Source organism: Heloderma suspectum, chromosome 4, assembly GCF_057233095.1.
Source record: "Heloderma suspectum isolate Gila_16-S chromosome 4, 16-S_ref, whole genome shotgun sequence".
NCBI classification, from domain to species: domain Eukaryota; kingdom Metazoa; phylum Chordata; class Lepidosauria; order Squamata; family Helodermatidae; genus Heloderma; species Heloderma suspectum.
Genome location: NC_139461.1, coordinates 281,868,768 through 281,886,196, shown reverse-complemented (window position 1 = coordinate 281,886,196; position 17,429 = coordinate 281,868,768). Strand labels below are relative to the sequence as shown.

General features: G+C 45.0%; 1 protein-coding gene across 1 annotated transcript in view; it reads right to left on the bottom strand.

Annotated features, from left to right (window-relative positions):
- The window catches only part of RIMS4 (regulating synaptic membrane exocytosis 4), a 125,056-nt gene that overhangs the window by 41,581 nt on the left and 66,046 nt on the right, over positions 1–17,429 (bottom strand). The gene's annotated exons all lie outside the window — the stretch shown is intronic.

The following is a 17,429-nucleotide window of genomic DNA, read 5'->3' as shown; positions in this document are numbered from 1 at the left end:
GTTTGGCATGTGTGAGAAGAGTCTGTAAACAAAGGGTGTTGAACTGTGGACCTGGGTCCAAATCCGCCCCATCTGGGCTCTCAATCTGACCCTCCAGGGTTGCCCAGATGGGCACGCCCCTTTCCCCTGATCACACCCTTTCCCCCCTGACTGTTTGGCAGTTTCCCAGCTTTTCCCCAGCTTTTCCCCAACGTTTTCCCCAACGTTTTCCCCAACGTTTTCCCCAGCGTTTTCCCCCAGCTTTTTCCCCCAGCTTTTTCCCAGCTTTTTCCCAGCTTTTCCCCCAGCTTTTCCCCCAGCTTTCCCCCCAGCTTTCCCCCCAGCTTTCCCCCCAGCTTTCCCCCCAGCTTTTCCCCCAGCTTTTCCCCCAGCTTTTCCCCAGCGTTTCCCCCAGCATTTTTCCCCAGCATTTTTCCCAGCTTTTTCCCAGCTTTTTTCCCCCAGCTTTTCCCCCCAGCTTTTTCCCAGCTTTTTCCCAGTTTCCCACTCTAAAAGTTGAAATGCCTCTTCTAAGAGTTACTGGAAGTAAGAGCATTAAACCAAAATACGCTGGCACTGTTGGTATTTGGGGACTTTGGCGGGCCACCCCCTTTGCCTTCAGCCCTGCCCACCACTGAAATGCTCCCCCCAACACCTTCCCCGAAATGAAATTCGGCCTTCAGGCTGAAAGAGGTTCTGTACCTCTGCACTGCGCATGTACTGATGTACACACACAGTGCTCTGTCCTCCTTGCCTGGAGGAAAATACACACATATGTGGGAAAGTGTGGAGAACCCCTTTTCATGTGCTGAACATGTAAATGGCAGGGGGCCTAATGCACAGGAGGAAGGCCTAGTCCATGCAGGCCCCCTCATGTGTTCTTGGAACATATGGATTTTCAACTAATACTCCCCCCGCCCCTGCTCTGCGTGCGCGCGTGCGCGCGCACACTCTCTAAGCTGACGGCTAAGGGAGCGATCCTATGCGTACTTAGACAAAAAAAAGTCCTACAACTTCCAGCATGCCCCAGCCAGCAATGGCTGGCTGGGGAAACCTGGGAGTTGTAGGACTTTTTTTTCTGTCTAATCATGCATAGGATTGCACCCTAAATGGTAGAATTTCTCCAAGTTCTCAACTATTGCTGCGCCGAAAATTTCTCCCACATTTTTTTAATCATTCTCATTCAATTTGATAGAAAAGAAATTGCTTTCGAAAAGAAATTCAAAGGAGGAGAAATTTCAGAGAAATTCCCATGGGTTGGGTTTGGGGTTCTTGTGCTTACCATACTTATGAGGTATGCATGAATGTCCTGTCTGTCATTGTACAATCATCTCTGTGGCAGCCTGTAGCCTCCTCGGCTTCCCGCACTTCAGTTGAAGCCATCATGGGGAAGCCATCATGAGGCAATTCCTCCCACGGGGCTTTTTCAGTTCAGAAAGTGCAGGTGGCCTGGGAGGCTGCAGAGCAATGGGGAGATGTGTCATAGAGAGTGAAAACACACACAGCACCCTCAGCCACCTCGCAATGATTAGCTAAACTCAAAAATACCACCAAAAGAAATTCAAAATTCTGCCTCAAAAAAGTGGAAGCCTCAACACAGTTGATGCTGTTGCCAACTACAGAAGCACTGCAGTAAACCAAAAACCCTTAGGAAAGAAGAAAGAAGCTGTGCCACAACTCCTGCCAATAGTGAGCCCTATCTGTGAGAAACTGCTGGAGAATTTCTCCTCCCCTAGGAGAAATTTGGTGAAAGTGTCCCCCTGATTTCTCTGCCCACAAGTAGGATGGAGAATTTTGAGAGGCCATTTGGGCACAGCTCTATTTTCAACATTACTGCCTGAGATCCCTTAACTGGAGATATTAGGGACTGACCCTGGGACCTTGTGCATGCAAGCACATCTCTGCTGCTAAGCCACTGGCCTTCCCTCCTCAGGAGACGACTTCACCAAAGGAAAAAGCTCTCTCATCGATTTGCATCCCTTAAGGACATTTCCAATCCAATATTTTAATAAAGCAGACAGCCACCTGGTGCTTGTTCAACCGAAATTGTGGTATGCATGCTTGGGGGCGGGGGACTCTTTCTTTGTGCTCAGTCAAGAGATAATGTTTTAAGGGTGGATCTGAATGTTCACTTTTTCTTTTAAAAATGTAATTTGGGTTGAGGGTGACTTTTGGCTCAGATATACAGTGGCATACACAATTATTGAATCCGCAGTGCTAAGACATCACTGATAAAGTGCTATCAAGAACCAGAGCTGAGGGTATTCTTATGGATGCAGTTGGACAGGGGTGTAAGGCAAGCCCAGGTGATGCCCCCACATAGCTAGAGAAAACCATATCTGTATGCACTGTAAGTACACATCCACTCCCAGTCTAATCAACATTGCCCAGTTTTAGCACTTGTTCCTTTAGCTGCTGCATCATCAGAGCAAATAATGGCACACATATAGCGGTGTAGTGCGCTCACCGGGTCAAAGCACCCACTCTTCAATTAGCAGGGATGATGACCCCACCCCACTCAGACTTCCCTGTTCCTTCTGAGCTTAGCTGCAATCCTTACAGTGGCTGGGGAAAATGGATTTCCCCAGCAACAATATATTGTTATGAACAATTCCTGTTGTAATGCAAAGTACTTTGGGGTGGATTGGTCTTGAATGGGCAATTAAGACCCATTAGCTGTACATAAGGCCTGCTGATGGTGGAGATGAAAACTGCTACACAAGAACAGAAGAACAGACGAAGAGCCCTGCTGGATCAGACCAAGGGTCCATCTAGTCCAGCATTCTGTTCACACAGTGGCCAACCAGCTGTTGGCCAGGAACCCACAAGCAGGACATGAGCGCAATAGCACCCTCCCACCCATATTCCCCAGCAACTGGTGTTCAGAGGCTCGTAGCCTCTGGTTCTGGAGGTAGCACAGTGAGCTAGAACTGCTTTGTTGACTTTGAGATAAACTGTTTCTCCCTGGTGCTGGGAAAAGAAACTCCTGGAAAATCTTGACCTGGTGGTATTATGGTGGGAATATGTTGTGTGTCTCTCTTTCCCTTTCTCATGCAGTCTCAGGTCTCTCCAGCCATAATCCAACATGCTAACTACTATATTGTCCTTTCCCAGCTCACTATTCTGTGACAGTCAGCTAAGCCTAATACATTGGGTATTATGCTATGTTCTGCTGCTCTTTGGTGTATGTGTTGGTGTGTACTCAGACACACTACACACACACATATATAAATATAGATCAACACAGCAGCCTGCATTTTTAGGATGCTCCTTGGGGACCTGCCTATGGGAACTGATGCACTTCAGATTTACACTACTCCACATATGAATGATAAACTGAGTTATTTGTTGATGTGAAATTGTCCATTCACACAGGCACAATCATCATAACTGAGCTAAGAGCCCACAGTCTCCAAAATCTTAAATGTTGCTGCTGAAATGAAAATCCATGAGATTCAGTAAATTTCTCTCATTCAAAACCAGCAAATTAAACAGATGTAATTTTATGAGGCTTTGGATGGTGAGTGAGACAGTCTTCACTTTTCAAATTTGCTAAAGGCAGACCTAAATATCACCCCTGAACTTTAAGCCTAGTTCACTGAAACAACAGATGAGATGGTAAAACTAAAGTGGCCTGTACCACTTTAGGATGCAAGGTGGGTTGGGGAACAACAACTGACTGCTTCCCTGTGGGGATCCCTGAACGTATAAAACATGTGTATCAGGAAGAGCGTTAAACAGGCTCACCCAGCCTGATCCCTCTACGTGTTGGATGGAAGTAGACTTTCCTGCTCCTTCCTTCCCATGGCAGCTCCTCCACCCCCCTGAAAATGCTACACAGAGGGTCAGGAGGCTCTGCTGAATGGGGTGAGCTGTGGTGTCTAGGGGATCCCCTAAAATCAGGCAGAGGGACTTTCCATGAGTAGAGGCCTTCCTTTCACGGAAGGTTCCTTCCTCTCATAGATGGCAGATCCTGGACGCAAGTCAATGGGTCTTGAACTACAACTACCATCAACCTCAGCCAGCATTGCCAGTGGTCAAGGACGATGGGAATTGCAAGTCCAAATCATCTGGAGGGCATCACGTTGTGAAAAGCTGGCTTTAGGCGAGAACATCTCCCCGGCATTCTGGTTTTCTGTGTGATGGGTGATAATTTTTTATATGGAGGACTTATGGTCTTCCCACCTGTGATCTGAAGTTGTATAGTCCAGAAACAGTATTACCACCTTGCCGGTGTTTGTATGAGCTAGTTTTGCAGGCCTGTTCTGGAAGCCATAGTGTAAATGTTGACATTTGATTGGTGAGTGACTCTCTGTGGCTGAACCTTAATCGCGGAACTGTTTGCCCTGGGAGGCTTGGCCCCCTCTCCTGCAGTCTTTTGCTGTATGACAAAAACCCTTCCTGTTTAGGCAGGCAAAATTTGCTTCATCAGACAGATAAATTTTTATCCAATGCTTCTGCTCTATTTCTGCATTTTTCTCTGTTTTTAATACATTGTAGGTTTTAATTATTATTGTATTTTATTATTGATTTTAATTGCTCTTTGCCACCTCGAGTGGTGTATAGGCACCAGAAGAGTGGGATATAATTTTTTATATTGGAATAGGCAATTTTGCAAAGAAAGGATCCTACTCCCATGTCCTGCCTGAAATTCAGTGGCATGAATAATTTTGATGCCACAGATTCTCTCTCCTGAAGAACTAACCTTCCAAAGCCCACCCTCTGAAATTAACAGTTTCTATTTTCATCGGCCGCTCTCACAGCCCGTGTTTCTTAGAATAAATTATGTTATATAATGAATATATAATGAGCACCATTAACACTAATTGCTTTGGTTGACGTTGGGAAGCCAAGACGTTTCAGCTGACATGCAATACTTAAGCCATAACGCTGACAAAGGGCTGCAAAATTCTTTTAATGAATTAGGATGCTGAACTCTCTTCAAATTGTGCCCCGCCATTAGAACATACTATTCTTCTCTGTGTCTCTTTCTCTTGACAAGGGATAAATGTCTGCTATAGGCGTGTCTCACCAGGTGAGACAATTGTGTGTTGGCCTCAGTATGTAGTTGGAACAGTCACCCTGGCCACCGACTCATCAGTGGACCATTTCAAGAGAAGGGGGAAGAAGAGAGATTGTTCCTCTCCTCAAAGCAGCCTGTTGACAAGCCTTTCTTCTGTTTCCCTCTTCCAGTATGTAATGGCTAGTGGAAGAAAGATGATTTTCTTCATATTGTCCTCTGCAACCACCTCACCCACCCACCCGCCTTGCTGAGCAGACCTGAGAAAGGCAGAAGAGGGAGAGAAGAATGAACAAGATGTGCACTTATCAGGCTCAAGGGCCTCTCTTGTCTTTCCAAGCTAATAATGGTTCAGAAATTCAAGAGGAGTGAGAAAGAGAAGAGTAGTGAGCAAATGAATTCTTCTTCATGCACCTCTCTCTCTCTCTCTCTCTCTCTCTCCTAATGGTATCAGCCTTCCTAAGGGAATGAGCTGTTCAACGGTGGAACAGTCTGCCTCAGGTGGTGATGGGATCTCCTTCACTGGATGAATTTAAGCAGAGGCTGGATGGCCATCTGTCATAGATGCTGTAGTTGCATCCTTCAATGTAGACCCTGTATTGAACAGTGGGGTAGACTAGGTGATCCCAGTGGTACCTCCCAATTCTAAAATTCTATGGTTTCTCCCTTCCCCATCTGCAAGCAGGAAAACCAGAGAGGAGAGGGAATGGGCTGGTGCAAATGCACCTCTCAGGGGGTTGCAACAAGCCTGTGGGCTACAAGTCTCCAAACATGAATAGCTGAAAAGCTCATAATTCAGAGGTCATAGTCTGAATGCATATGATGTAGTAACTTTGCTGAAGTTAAGCAGGTCTCAGCCTGGCCATTGTTTGGATGGGAGACCACTTGGGAATCCCATGTACACTACCTTGAATTCCACAGAAGAAAGGTAGGATATAAGTGTAAAAAATAAACAGCGTATACAATAAATGAATAATTTAATAGTGAATGATCTATAAAACTGTATTCCTTGATATCCAAAAATGTACTGGAATCCCCAGAAACAAGATGGCCATATTCATACTTAGAATCGCATGTTTTATATTGAAAGCTGCCTTGGGAAGATGGCCATCATGAAAGGCAACTAAGAAGGGGATCAAATAAATAAAAATAACACTTTTCTAAGCTTACTCAAGTGTTCCCCAAAGTGTGGGCCTTCCCAGCTGATTACTTAAATATACAGTTATTAAACCATCTTTTTAATATAAAAAGTACAAAACACAAAACATGCCATCGCTATACATATTTTGCATAGAATCCAGGCATCTTTCTTCATGGCGCATCACCTTCCTCAACCTGGGGCCCTCCAGATGTTTTGTAGTACAACTTCAAGCATTCCTGGCCATTGACCATACTGACTGATGCTGGTAGGAGTCGAAGTACAAAACATCTGGAGGGCACTCGGTTCAGGAAGGGTGATATAACATCTCTTCTGGTGGGATATGCATATTCCTAAGCATTTCAAATTGCAAAACTACATTGATGGGAAGCTGTGATCATTCTTCCCCTAATCTAGAGCATCCATTGCTCTTGCAGTTGCTATACAGAGTGCAAGTTCTGGCAATTATTTGACTGTGGCTATTTTGTCACTGGCAACATCACAACACCTCCTCCCACCCCCACAGTCACCCTTACCAGTGCCAATGCCAGTTCTCAGCTCATGCATGGTGCCAGCAACATTTGGAGCAGTGTGCAAATCCAGAGGTAGCATCTGGATTCATGCGCCACCTCCCACATTATTAGTGTCACACATGGTCCCAGAAGATAAAAGGCATGACCTGGACCAGCTGTTGCTACTGCACTGCCAATTTTATTTCTGCTGCCTCCCTCTACCCCCTACCAGATGGGACACAGAGAAACAGCAGACCTATAGATAAAGAGGAAATGCTCACCATCACATCTGGTGCTGGGCTTCCTCTATTTGCAGAGCACCACCATTGCATAAGACGCCACAGATGTCCTCCATTTCTGATACCACAGCACCAAAGTGTCCCTTATTTGGGGAAATCAGAGCAGGCAGAACATCCTCAGTTGTGTGTTTCAGAAGGCATTTTGAGAAGGCTTCTCAAAACTGGCTGTGGTGGGTAGATTTGTAGTACTGTCATGTCTCCTCAGCTGTCTGCTTGGATTTGTATTTTGTGGGATGGAAGGACATAAAGGGGAAGGGGAAGGCTGCTTGCAAAGTGGTTTTCCTCTCATCTCAGGGCTTTTAAAGCCATTACTCACCATTGCAAAAAAGCAACCTTAAAACCAGTCCCATAAAAACTGTTATTTACAGACGAAAAACCTAATGCATTCTGAATTTCCTGCTGGAAAGATTTACATTCCAGGGCTTCCACTCTTTATGTGCTCCTTCATTTTGATCACTGCACCCAGGATTTTCTGGGACCCATGCAATCTCTAATGTGGGCTGATGGCTGTGGTGCAACATTAGCTGACCATGTGCATTCAGTGTACCCAAGGGCTTGTTAGGCATGCAATCTGGTTCATGGTGCAGAATTTGGTATGCTCAGAAACACCCTTTCCTCCCTCCCTCACCCTTCCTTCCACCACATTTCTAGACTCATGGTTGTAGAGAAAGCAGAAAAGCAATGTTGGCAGTATCTGGAGAAATTTCTGAAACCCAAGGAGGAAGGGAAAGTCTTCCAGAGGTGAGGAGGTGGTGTGCTATACAATGACTTGTATAGCTCTTTCACTTTCCCATTTAGAGCTGGCACCTGTTCATAATGCTTATGGGCTGTTCCAATTTCAGGAGCTCTGACCATAAATGAAAACTTGTTATGGACAGCGTTTCTTCATATTTCTGCTGAAGGCAGAAGGATGTATACAAACCAATGTTAAAAAATATGTACTTTAGCCAAAAATAAAATGGGGTGGGTTGTTTCTGAAGGCAACAAACAGCCATAGCAAGTATAACTTCCTAAAATTTCCAACCTCAGAAGGGCAAGTTGTTTCCTAAAAATTTAACACATTGCATTGTTTTGTTTGTCATACCCCCTTTGAAAACTGGAATTGTTGTTGTAGAGGAAATTAAGTGGCTATAATCAACACTGGCTATAATCAACCAACAAATTCAAGCTGTTGGTTTTGACCTTTAAAACCCTATACGGTTCCGGTCCAGGCTATCTCAAGGAGCGCCTCCAGCAACACCAGACAGGCTGCTCAACAAGATCAGCCTCAGATGGCCATCTCTCTGTCCCATCAGCCAGGACAGCTAGGCTGGTGAGGACGAGGGAGAGGGCCTTTTCTGTGGTGGCCCCCACTCTGTGGAACTCCCTCCCTAGGGAACTCCGCCATGCCCCCTCTTTAATGAGCTTCCACCATGCATTAAAAACATGGTTGTTTGGGCAGGCATTTGGGGTGGGTTAGGGTATTTTTAGAAATGTGATGTTTTTAATGTAGTATTTTATTGTTTTAAATTGTTCTTGTTGCACATCGCCCAGAGTGGCTGGGTGACCAGCCAGATGGGCGATTAATAAATTTAATAAATAAATAAACAAACAAACAAACAAACTGAGTTTTACTGACCAGTTTTTCAGTTTCATTTTTAATAATTAAAATGATGTGCCCGCATAGCCATAATAACCACTGTGGTTATATTAAACTCTCTGGTGTCTTTATTCTGTCCATTGATATAGTGAAGGTTCTAACTGTCTATATTTCATCAGGCTAAAATGGCAGCAACCCTTTGGCTCCTATTCACGAGATCTTTGACCTAGCTCTAGTCTCCATGACCTTCCCTCACTCACAGAATCATAGAATAGTAGGGTTGGAAGGGGCCTATAAGACTGTCAAGTCTAACTCCCTGCTCAGTGCAGGAATCTAAGACAGAGCATCCCTGACAGATGGCTGTCCAGCCTCATCTTGAACGCCTCCAGTGTGGGAGAGCCCACCACCTCCCTAGGTCATTGGTTCCGTTGTCCTATTGCTCTGATAGTCAGGAAGTTTCTCCTGATGTTCAGCCGGAATCTGGCTTCCTCTAACTTGAGCCCATTATTCCATGTCCTGCGCTCTGGGATGTTCGAGAAGAGATCCTGGCCTTCCTCTATGGGACAACCTTTCAAGTACTTGAGGAGTGCTATCATATCTCCCCTCAGTCTTCTCTTCTCAAGGCTAAACATGCCCAGTTCTTTCAGTCTCTCTTCATAGGGCTTTGTTTCCAGTCCCCTGATCGACTTTGTTGCCCTCCTCTGAACCCTCTCCAGTTTGCCTGCATCCTTCTTAAAGTGTGGTGCCCAGAACTGGACACAGTGCTCCAGATGAGGCCTAACCAGTGCTGAGTAGAAGGGAACTAGTACTTCCCGGGATTTGGAAGCTATGCTTCTATTAATGCAGCCCAAAAGAGCATTTGCCTGTTTTGCAGCCACACCACATTGTTGGCTCATATTCAGCTTGTGATCGACAACAATTCCAAGATCCTTCTTGCTTGTAGTGTTGTTGAGCCACGTATCACCCATCTTGTAACTGTGCATTTTGTTTCTTTTTCCTAGGTGCAGAACTTGGCATTTATCCCTATTAACTGTCATTCTGTTGTTTTCTGCCTAGCGCTCCAGCCTATCAAGATCACTTTGAATTTTGTTTCTGTCTTCCAGGGTATTAGCTACCCCCCCCCCATTTTGTATCATCTGCAAATCTGATCAGCATTCCCTGCACCTCCTCCTCCAAGTCATTCATAAAAATGTTGACGAGCACTGGGAGTGAGCCCTGTGGTACCCCCCTCGTTACCTCTCCCCAGTTTGAGAAGATCCCATTGATAAGAACTCTTTGAGTCCGGGTACATGACGTCCACAGCATTCCCACAGTCCACAAGGGAAGTTACCTGATCAAAAAATGAGATCAGATTCATCTGGCAGGATTTGTTCTTGACAAATCCATGCTGGCTTCGAGTAATCACTGCATTGTTGTCAAGGTGCTCCCAGATGGATTGCTTTATCATCTGCTCCAGAATTTTCCCAGGGATTGATGTCAGACTGACTGGTCTGTAATTGCCAGGTTCCTCCTTTTTACCCTTTTTGAAGAGAGGGACAACATTAGCCCTCCTCCAGTCATCTGGCACTTCCCCCGTCCTCCATGATTTCTCAAAGAGAATAGACAGCGGTTCTGAGAGTTCTTCTGCCACTTCCTTTATTACTCTAGGATGCAGGTCATCTGGTCCTGGAGATTTGAACTCATTCAAAGTAATTAGGCGTTCCTTGACCATATGCCTATGGATCTCAAGCTGCAATCCTGCCCCTTCAGCCTGCACTTTGCCTTTGCCAGGGGGGTCATAGACCCTCTTTTGGGAGAAGCCTGAGCCAAAGTAGGAATTGAGCACCTCTGCCTTTTCCTTGTCATCTGTTATCATTTTGCCATCCTTATTTAATAGTTGAACCACCATTTCTTTCCTCTGCCTTTTACTATGCATGTAGCTAAAGAAAGCCTTTTTGTTGTTTTTAGCATCCCTCGCTAACCTCAGCTCGTTCTCAGCTTTAGCCTTCCTGACACCATCCCTGCAATTCTGTGCTACCTGCCTGTACTCTTCCTTTGTAGCTTGGCCTTCCTTCCACTTGCTGTATGTGTCCTTCTTTGTTTTCAGGTCATCTCTAAGCTTTTTGTGAAGCCACATTGGCTTCTTCTGTTGTCTTCCACCCTTTTTCTTGTTGGAATGGTTTGTAATTGTGCCTTGAGAATTTCCTTTTTTAAAAACTCGTACCCATCTTGGGCTCCTTTTCTTGTTAGAGTTGCTTGCCATGGCACCTTACTGATCATTGTTCTGAGTTTATTAAAATTGGCTTTCCTAAAATCCAGGGTACGCGTTTGGCTACACTCAGTTTTTGCTTCCTTTAGAACCAAGAACTCAAGTATAACATGGTTAGTTTCCCTACAGAGTTCCTGTAACTGCTACTTTATCCACTAAGTCATCTCTGCTGGTTAGGATGAAGTCAAGGATAGCGGATTCCTTCCTCTACTTTCTGTAGGAGGAAATTATCAGCAACACAAGTCAGGAATCTCTTGGAGGAGCCATGTTTTGCAGAATTTGTCTCCCAACAAATATCGGAGAAATTGAAGTCCCCCATTACTACCACATCATGCTTCCTTGAAACCTTGGCAATTTGCTTTTCAAAAGTTTCATCCTCATCCACTCAGTGCTCGTCTATCATCCAACATGAATATAGAAAGTTCTAACAGCAATGCAAGGATAACATATGCCAAAAATGCAATGTACATACAACTTACTTTACCTTTAATATATTTTCTTTATGAAGGGCTTCCTTTGTGAAAGTGGATTTAGGACCAACTGAGATTATACATGAAATGTGTGATCAGATTTCACACATCTGCTTCTTTTTAAGCTTTTCTACATGAGGCTGTTAATTAGCTGTTAATCCGCCGCATCTACTTTCAGTTTTGTTGCAGATTTGAGATCTGAGCACTACATGAGTATTTCCTTTCTGGTTTTTCCACTACATAACCTCTAGGTGGCACTGTGGTATAGTGGAATAGCAGAAACACACAAGAGGAAATTTTGCTTTCTTTTGCTTTCATAATTAAATGCTGCATTTTCCCTACTCTAAAAAAACTTGCCAAAAGTGCTGGTTAGACGCAGAAGTGAAACTGGAGGGTCATGATGTTGTCTAAAGAACCCATAAATCACTGTGAGTAGGGAATGATGAGCACATGATAAATGCCACATGTAGAAAAGCCCTCAGATAGCAATTGCAAGGGAGGGGAATCAGGATTGGGACCATGGTGTATGGCAGGGGAGCCAGGGGCCAATTCCACCCCCCAGAACTCACCAGGGGCTGCACCCTTCCCCCTCCAAATGCCACTGCTGTGCCACTGAAAATGCTGCTAAAATTGGTCATGCAGAAGTAGCTAAAAAGAAGTGATTTTTCTTTTTAAAAAAAAGGTGTGCAGGATGCATACACCTTGTTTTAAAGGAAAATTGCCTCCCAGGAGGCTTCTGAGAGTCTTGATTTGCAGACCTGATGACAGTGCTCCCAGGAAGTGTTAAGGAAAGCAAATGCTTGTTCCATAAAAATCATTGCAATGAATGATGAAATTGTTTCCAAAGGAAAAACACAGAGACACAGCTAGAAGCTAGTAGAGTCATCAAGTCATTTTGACTACATAACCATGAGAAGATTCAAACTGGAAATAGAGGGAATGATGATTTTAGAGAGAGGACTGACAGAAAGAAAAGTATCACACCACACAATGCATACTTCATATAAAATTCATTATCCCCCAAAGTGGTGATGGCCTATAGGCTTAGATAGCTTTCAACATTTGTGAAGGAGAGTAGGCCTATCAGTTTGTATTAGCAGCGACAGTGCAATGCAACCACCATATTTAGAGCCATTGTATATACAAATCTCATTCACTGGAAGCAAGCAAGAAGGGATGGCAATTTTCACCTTGCTATGCTTGCTGAGTATTTTCTGGCCACTGTTGCAGACAACGTACTGGACTAGACAGACCCCTGATCCAATGAAGCAGAATTATGTTCTTGTGGCTATCACAGTGTCCCCTGAATGATGATGCGCTTAGGGGAAACAATTTGTCTTTGTTTGCTTGTTATGGGCTATCCGTGAGTATTGTTCTCCTTTCTTAACGGCACTACGAGATATATATCCCTTGCCCATTTTGCAATTTAAAGATGCAACTACTAGCGGTTAAATTAACTGACATGATGCCACCAAAGAACATGGCTGTTAGGAGATTAGGAACTTCAATGCCCGTTTTAGATTAATTGCAGTTTAGTGTGTCTTCTGAACCCTAAACTGTGGTTAATCTTGACTATGGGACAGACTGCAGTCTGGACAAGATTTTTGGAAGAAGAATGGTCTTGACACGAGTACTCACGCTCATCTTGATTATCTGCCTTGGGGATGAGCAATACACAGCTCCTGGGCTGCTTGTGACTCCATGGCCTTGACCCCCTGCTGCCCCTGCGCCACCCGCATTTGGCAGGAGAAGCAAAAAACAAATTAAAAAATGGCAGTTTGCCCCTTTTGAATCTTTGAAGTGGATTGCCATGGAATTTTGGTGGCAAACCACCAATTTTGCTGCCACCGCCCCACCAAATTTCAGTGGCATGGCAGTGGAAGAAGAGTGGCCCCTAGGGGCTTCTAGAGGTTGGAAATTGCCCAAAGTTGCCCACCTCTGATCTAGTTTAAGGACAGTCAACCTGGTGCTCTCCAGGTGTTTTAGACTACAACTTCCATAAGCTCCAACCATCCTGGCCAATGGTCAGGGATTATGGAGGTTGTCATCCTAAACATATGGAGGGCACCAGGTTAAATACCCCTGATCTAGCTTGTAAGTAACTGATAACACCCCAAGAGTAAAAGCAGCCACATGGATTCAGCACTGAGCAGGTAATGTAGGGGTCCAGCCATTTGCTGTGATACATACTGACTGGATTCACACAACACACTAACCCATACTCAGTGGTTGAGTATGGGTTGTTGTTGAACCATGGGTAGTTGTTGAACCATGGGTAGTTGTTGAACCATGGGTTATTGTTGAACTGTGGGTTGTTTGTTGAATTGTGGGTTAGTGTATTGTCTGAACCTAGAACATTTTCTACGGGGTCTCTTGTTAACCATGCAGTGTGACTTATTTTTCTCAACCAAGCCACCTTGAGACCCCATGGTTTGTTGATGGGTTATCCAGTGTGGCTAACAAGCCACACTGCATGATTAACAAGCCAACCTGTGGAAAATGTCCTGGGTTCAGATAACATGCTAACCCATGGTTCAACAAGCAACCCATGGTTCAACAAGCAACCCATGGTTCAACAAGCAACCCACATTCAACCACTGAGTGTGGGTTAGCATGTTGTGTGAACAGCCAGGTTCTACATCTAACTAGCTTATGAATCAGATCTGCCAGGTTTCCCTTTTTTGTTATAAAGACAGATAATCTATCATGCATTCTTTAGCCATTCATTCCAGCCAAATAGGGACAACCATTAAAACAACAACAACCTCATGGTGCCTATATAGTGTCATCACTAACACCAAGGGATGAAGGTTGCCATGGTGAATTGGTGCTATGACCCATCATGCGTCAGTATTATGAGTCACTACATCCTGGCTCAGCTCACTGCCAAAGGTTCTCCGGGACATGGTATGCCAAAATTTGGACGTGCATCAAAATATTTTTAAGACCAGCTCCCCATGCCAAAATGTCAATACATTCTAATTTAATGATTTCTTATTGTATATCGCCTTATCCAGTCAGAGCAGCAATTACATATGCAAACACTACAAATTTAAGGTTTGAATTTGTAATTCTTCATAATTCCACTCTTCTGTTAACTTATTTGCTTCTTGTTGAAGGGTGCAGTGATTGGAATATGTCCAATGAGGTGGAAGCCCACTTTGCAAACCTTTGCAAATCTCAGCTGTGCACTCATGAGGAAGCTTTAGGCAAATCATCATTTCCTGCCTTATGCCTCCATCCCTCATCCTGAATCTGTAATATGACAATCAAGAAGCCTACCTTGCAGGAGTGTTGTACAAATTACTGAAATAACATATGTGAAGGACGTAGAGCAGTTAGAGAACACATTCTATAAATACTAAGGGCTTGATTCAGCCAAAGTTGAGAACATCTTGCCCACTGAAGTCAACAAGACTTTGAACAGCCTTCACCAACCTGGCACCCTCCAGATGTCTTGGACTGCAACTCCCATAATTCCCAGCCAGCAAGGCCATGACACAGAAGCTCTTATTTTTGGCTGGACTGGTCCCTAAGTATTATTGTTTCCTTTTAATCTGGATGCAGTTCCTCCAATCTTCTCTTCGTTCTCGATTCTCTTGGCTCCCCACGTCCTTATTTTAAATTCCATCTGCTGCAATTACCATTCCATTTTCCTCCATTTGGGTCCACACTTGGCTTCCACTCTCATGCTACAGGAGGAAATTAATTGAGTGGGCTGTATAAGTATCTCACTGAGTGGTGCCTTCCATCTCCGCTAAATTAAGTGCTATCGATTCAACCTTGAATAGAAAATGGCCAGATTTAAAATGGATTTGCTGGCCTTCCAGGATCTCTTCTTTTTGCTTGGAAGTAGAGCTGATGGAAGTTAAGCGGTCTATCTACACCACCAGTGAGTTCTCATCAGCACCAGGCCTGCACAACAAGGGGCTCACCTAGGGCTACTAAACAGCCAGAAAGCTCAGCTGCTTCCGCAGGTTTTGCCCTCTCCTGTATTTCCAGGAAAAAGGCAGGAAAGCCAATTTCCCCACCTGTACCCGGTTCCCTTCATTGACTATGCTAAAGCCTTTGATTGTGTGGATCACAACAAACTGGCAAATTCTGAAAGAGATGGGAGTACCAGACCACCTTACCTGTCTCCTGAGAAACCTATATGAGGGTCAAGAAGCAACAGTAAGAACCGGACATGGAACAACCGATTGGTTCAAAATTGGGAAAGAAGTACGACAAGGCTGCATATTGTTGCCCTGCTTATTTAACTTATATGCAGAGTAGATCATGAGAAACGCCGGGTTGGATGAATCACAGGTTGGAATTAAGATTGCCGGGAGAATTATCAACAACCTCAGATATGCAGATGATACCACCCTAATGGCAGAAAGCGAAGAGGATCTAAAGAGCCTCTTGTTGAGGGTGGAAGAGGAGAGTGCAAAAGCTGGTTTGAAACTCAACATTCAAAAAACGAAGATCATGGCATCTGGCCCCATCACTTCCTGGCATATAGAAGGGGAAGAAATGGAAGCAGTGACAGATTTTATTTTCTTGGGCTCCAAGATCACTGCAGACGGTGACATTAGCCATGAAATTAAAAGACGCTTGCTCCTTGGGAGGAAAGCTATGGCAAACCTAGACAGCATAGTAAGAATCAGCGACATCACCTTGCCGACAAAGGTCTGTCTAATCAACGCTATGGCTTTCCCAGTAGTAATGTATGGCTGTGAGAGCTGGACTATAAGGAAGGCTGAGCACCGAAGAATTGATGCTTTCGAACTGTGGTGCTGGAGAAGACTCTTACGAGTCCCCTGGACTGCAAGGAAGTCCAATCAGTCCATCCTAAAGGAAATCAACCCTGAGTGCTCATTGGAAGGACAGATACTGAAGCTGAAGCTCAAATGTTTTGGCCACCTAATGCGAAGAGAAAACTCCCTGGAAAAGACCCTGATGCTGGGAAAGACTGAAGGCAAAAGGAGAAGGGGACGGCAGAGGATGAGATGGCTAGATAGCATCACTGGTGCAATGAATATGGACTTGAGCACACTGTGGGAGAGAGCGGAGGACAGGAAGGCCTGGCGTGCTATGGTCCATGGGGTCACGAAGAGTTGGACACGACTGAACGACTGAACAACAACAACAACCCGGTTCCCTATTTTAAGAACATAAGAACAGCCCAGTTATATCAGACCAAAGTTCCATCTAGCCCAGCATTCTGTTCCCACATTGGCAATTACATGACTATGGGAAGCCCACAAGTAGGACATGAGCGCAACACATCCTCACTCTCAAGTTCCAAAGCAACCAGTATAGATCTGTTTACATTGTGCACATGCCAAATATATGCATGTATGGATACAGGGACTGGGCTGCCTGCCTGCAGGGGATGGAAGTTGGTGTGTGCAGCAGTGCAGGAGCAGGTGGTACTTACTTGCCAGCTCCAAATATGCAGTAGCCTGCTGCACCAGTGTCCATCAGAAGCAGTGGCAAGTAGCCTGGTTCCCCTGGAGTGGTATCATCATGTTTGTGCCCTGCCTTACCAGGTCAATCCTCTATTTTGAAGGTGTCCTCTATTTGAAGGGATGTCCAGTCCACGCCTGGCTACTGGTCAGTTTACGGGCAGAATTCAAAGTGCTGGTTATGACTTATAAAGGCCTATAGGGCTTGGGGCCAGGCTACCTGAAAGACCAATTTCTCCCAAACATACTTGACTGATAGGGATGGAGGAGAATACCTCCACGGATTTCAGCAAGGTCGAATGCACTGGCATTCAGCCCCCTGAAATCCGTGGTGGAATGGCCTGCCCCCCCGCGGATTCCCCCCGGGATGAGGCTTACCTGGGGCGGATGTTCTGGACGGCGGCGGCTCCGGTGGTGGGTCTGGCGGCGGCAGCGGCTGGTCTTTTGACCAGCTACCACAGCCGCTATTGTCGTCCTGGTCTTTGCCGTAAATATTTCCGTAGGCTAGAACGGCAAAAAAAAAAAGGGATGCAAATAGTGCCCACTACACTATTTGCATTCCTTTTTTTTTCGCTGTAATAGCCTACGTAAATATTTACGTAGGATAAAATGGCGAAAAATAGGGAACGCAAATGGCGGCCGCCGTAGCTGCCACCATTTGCATACGCCGGGTTTTTTTGGGTTTTTTTTGGGTTGCCGTGATAGGCTACGTACTTACGTAGCCTATCACGGCA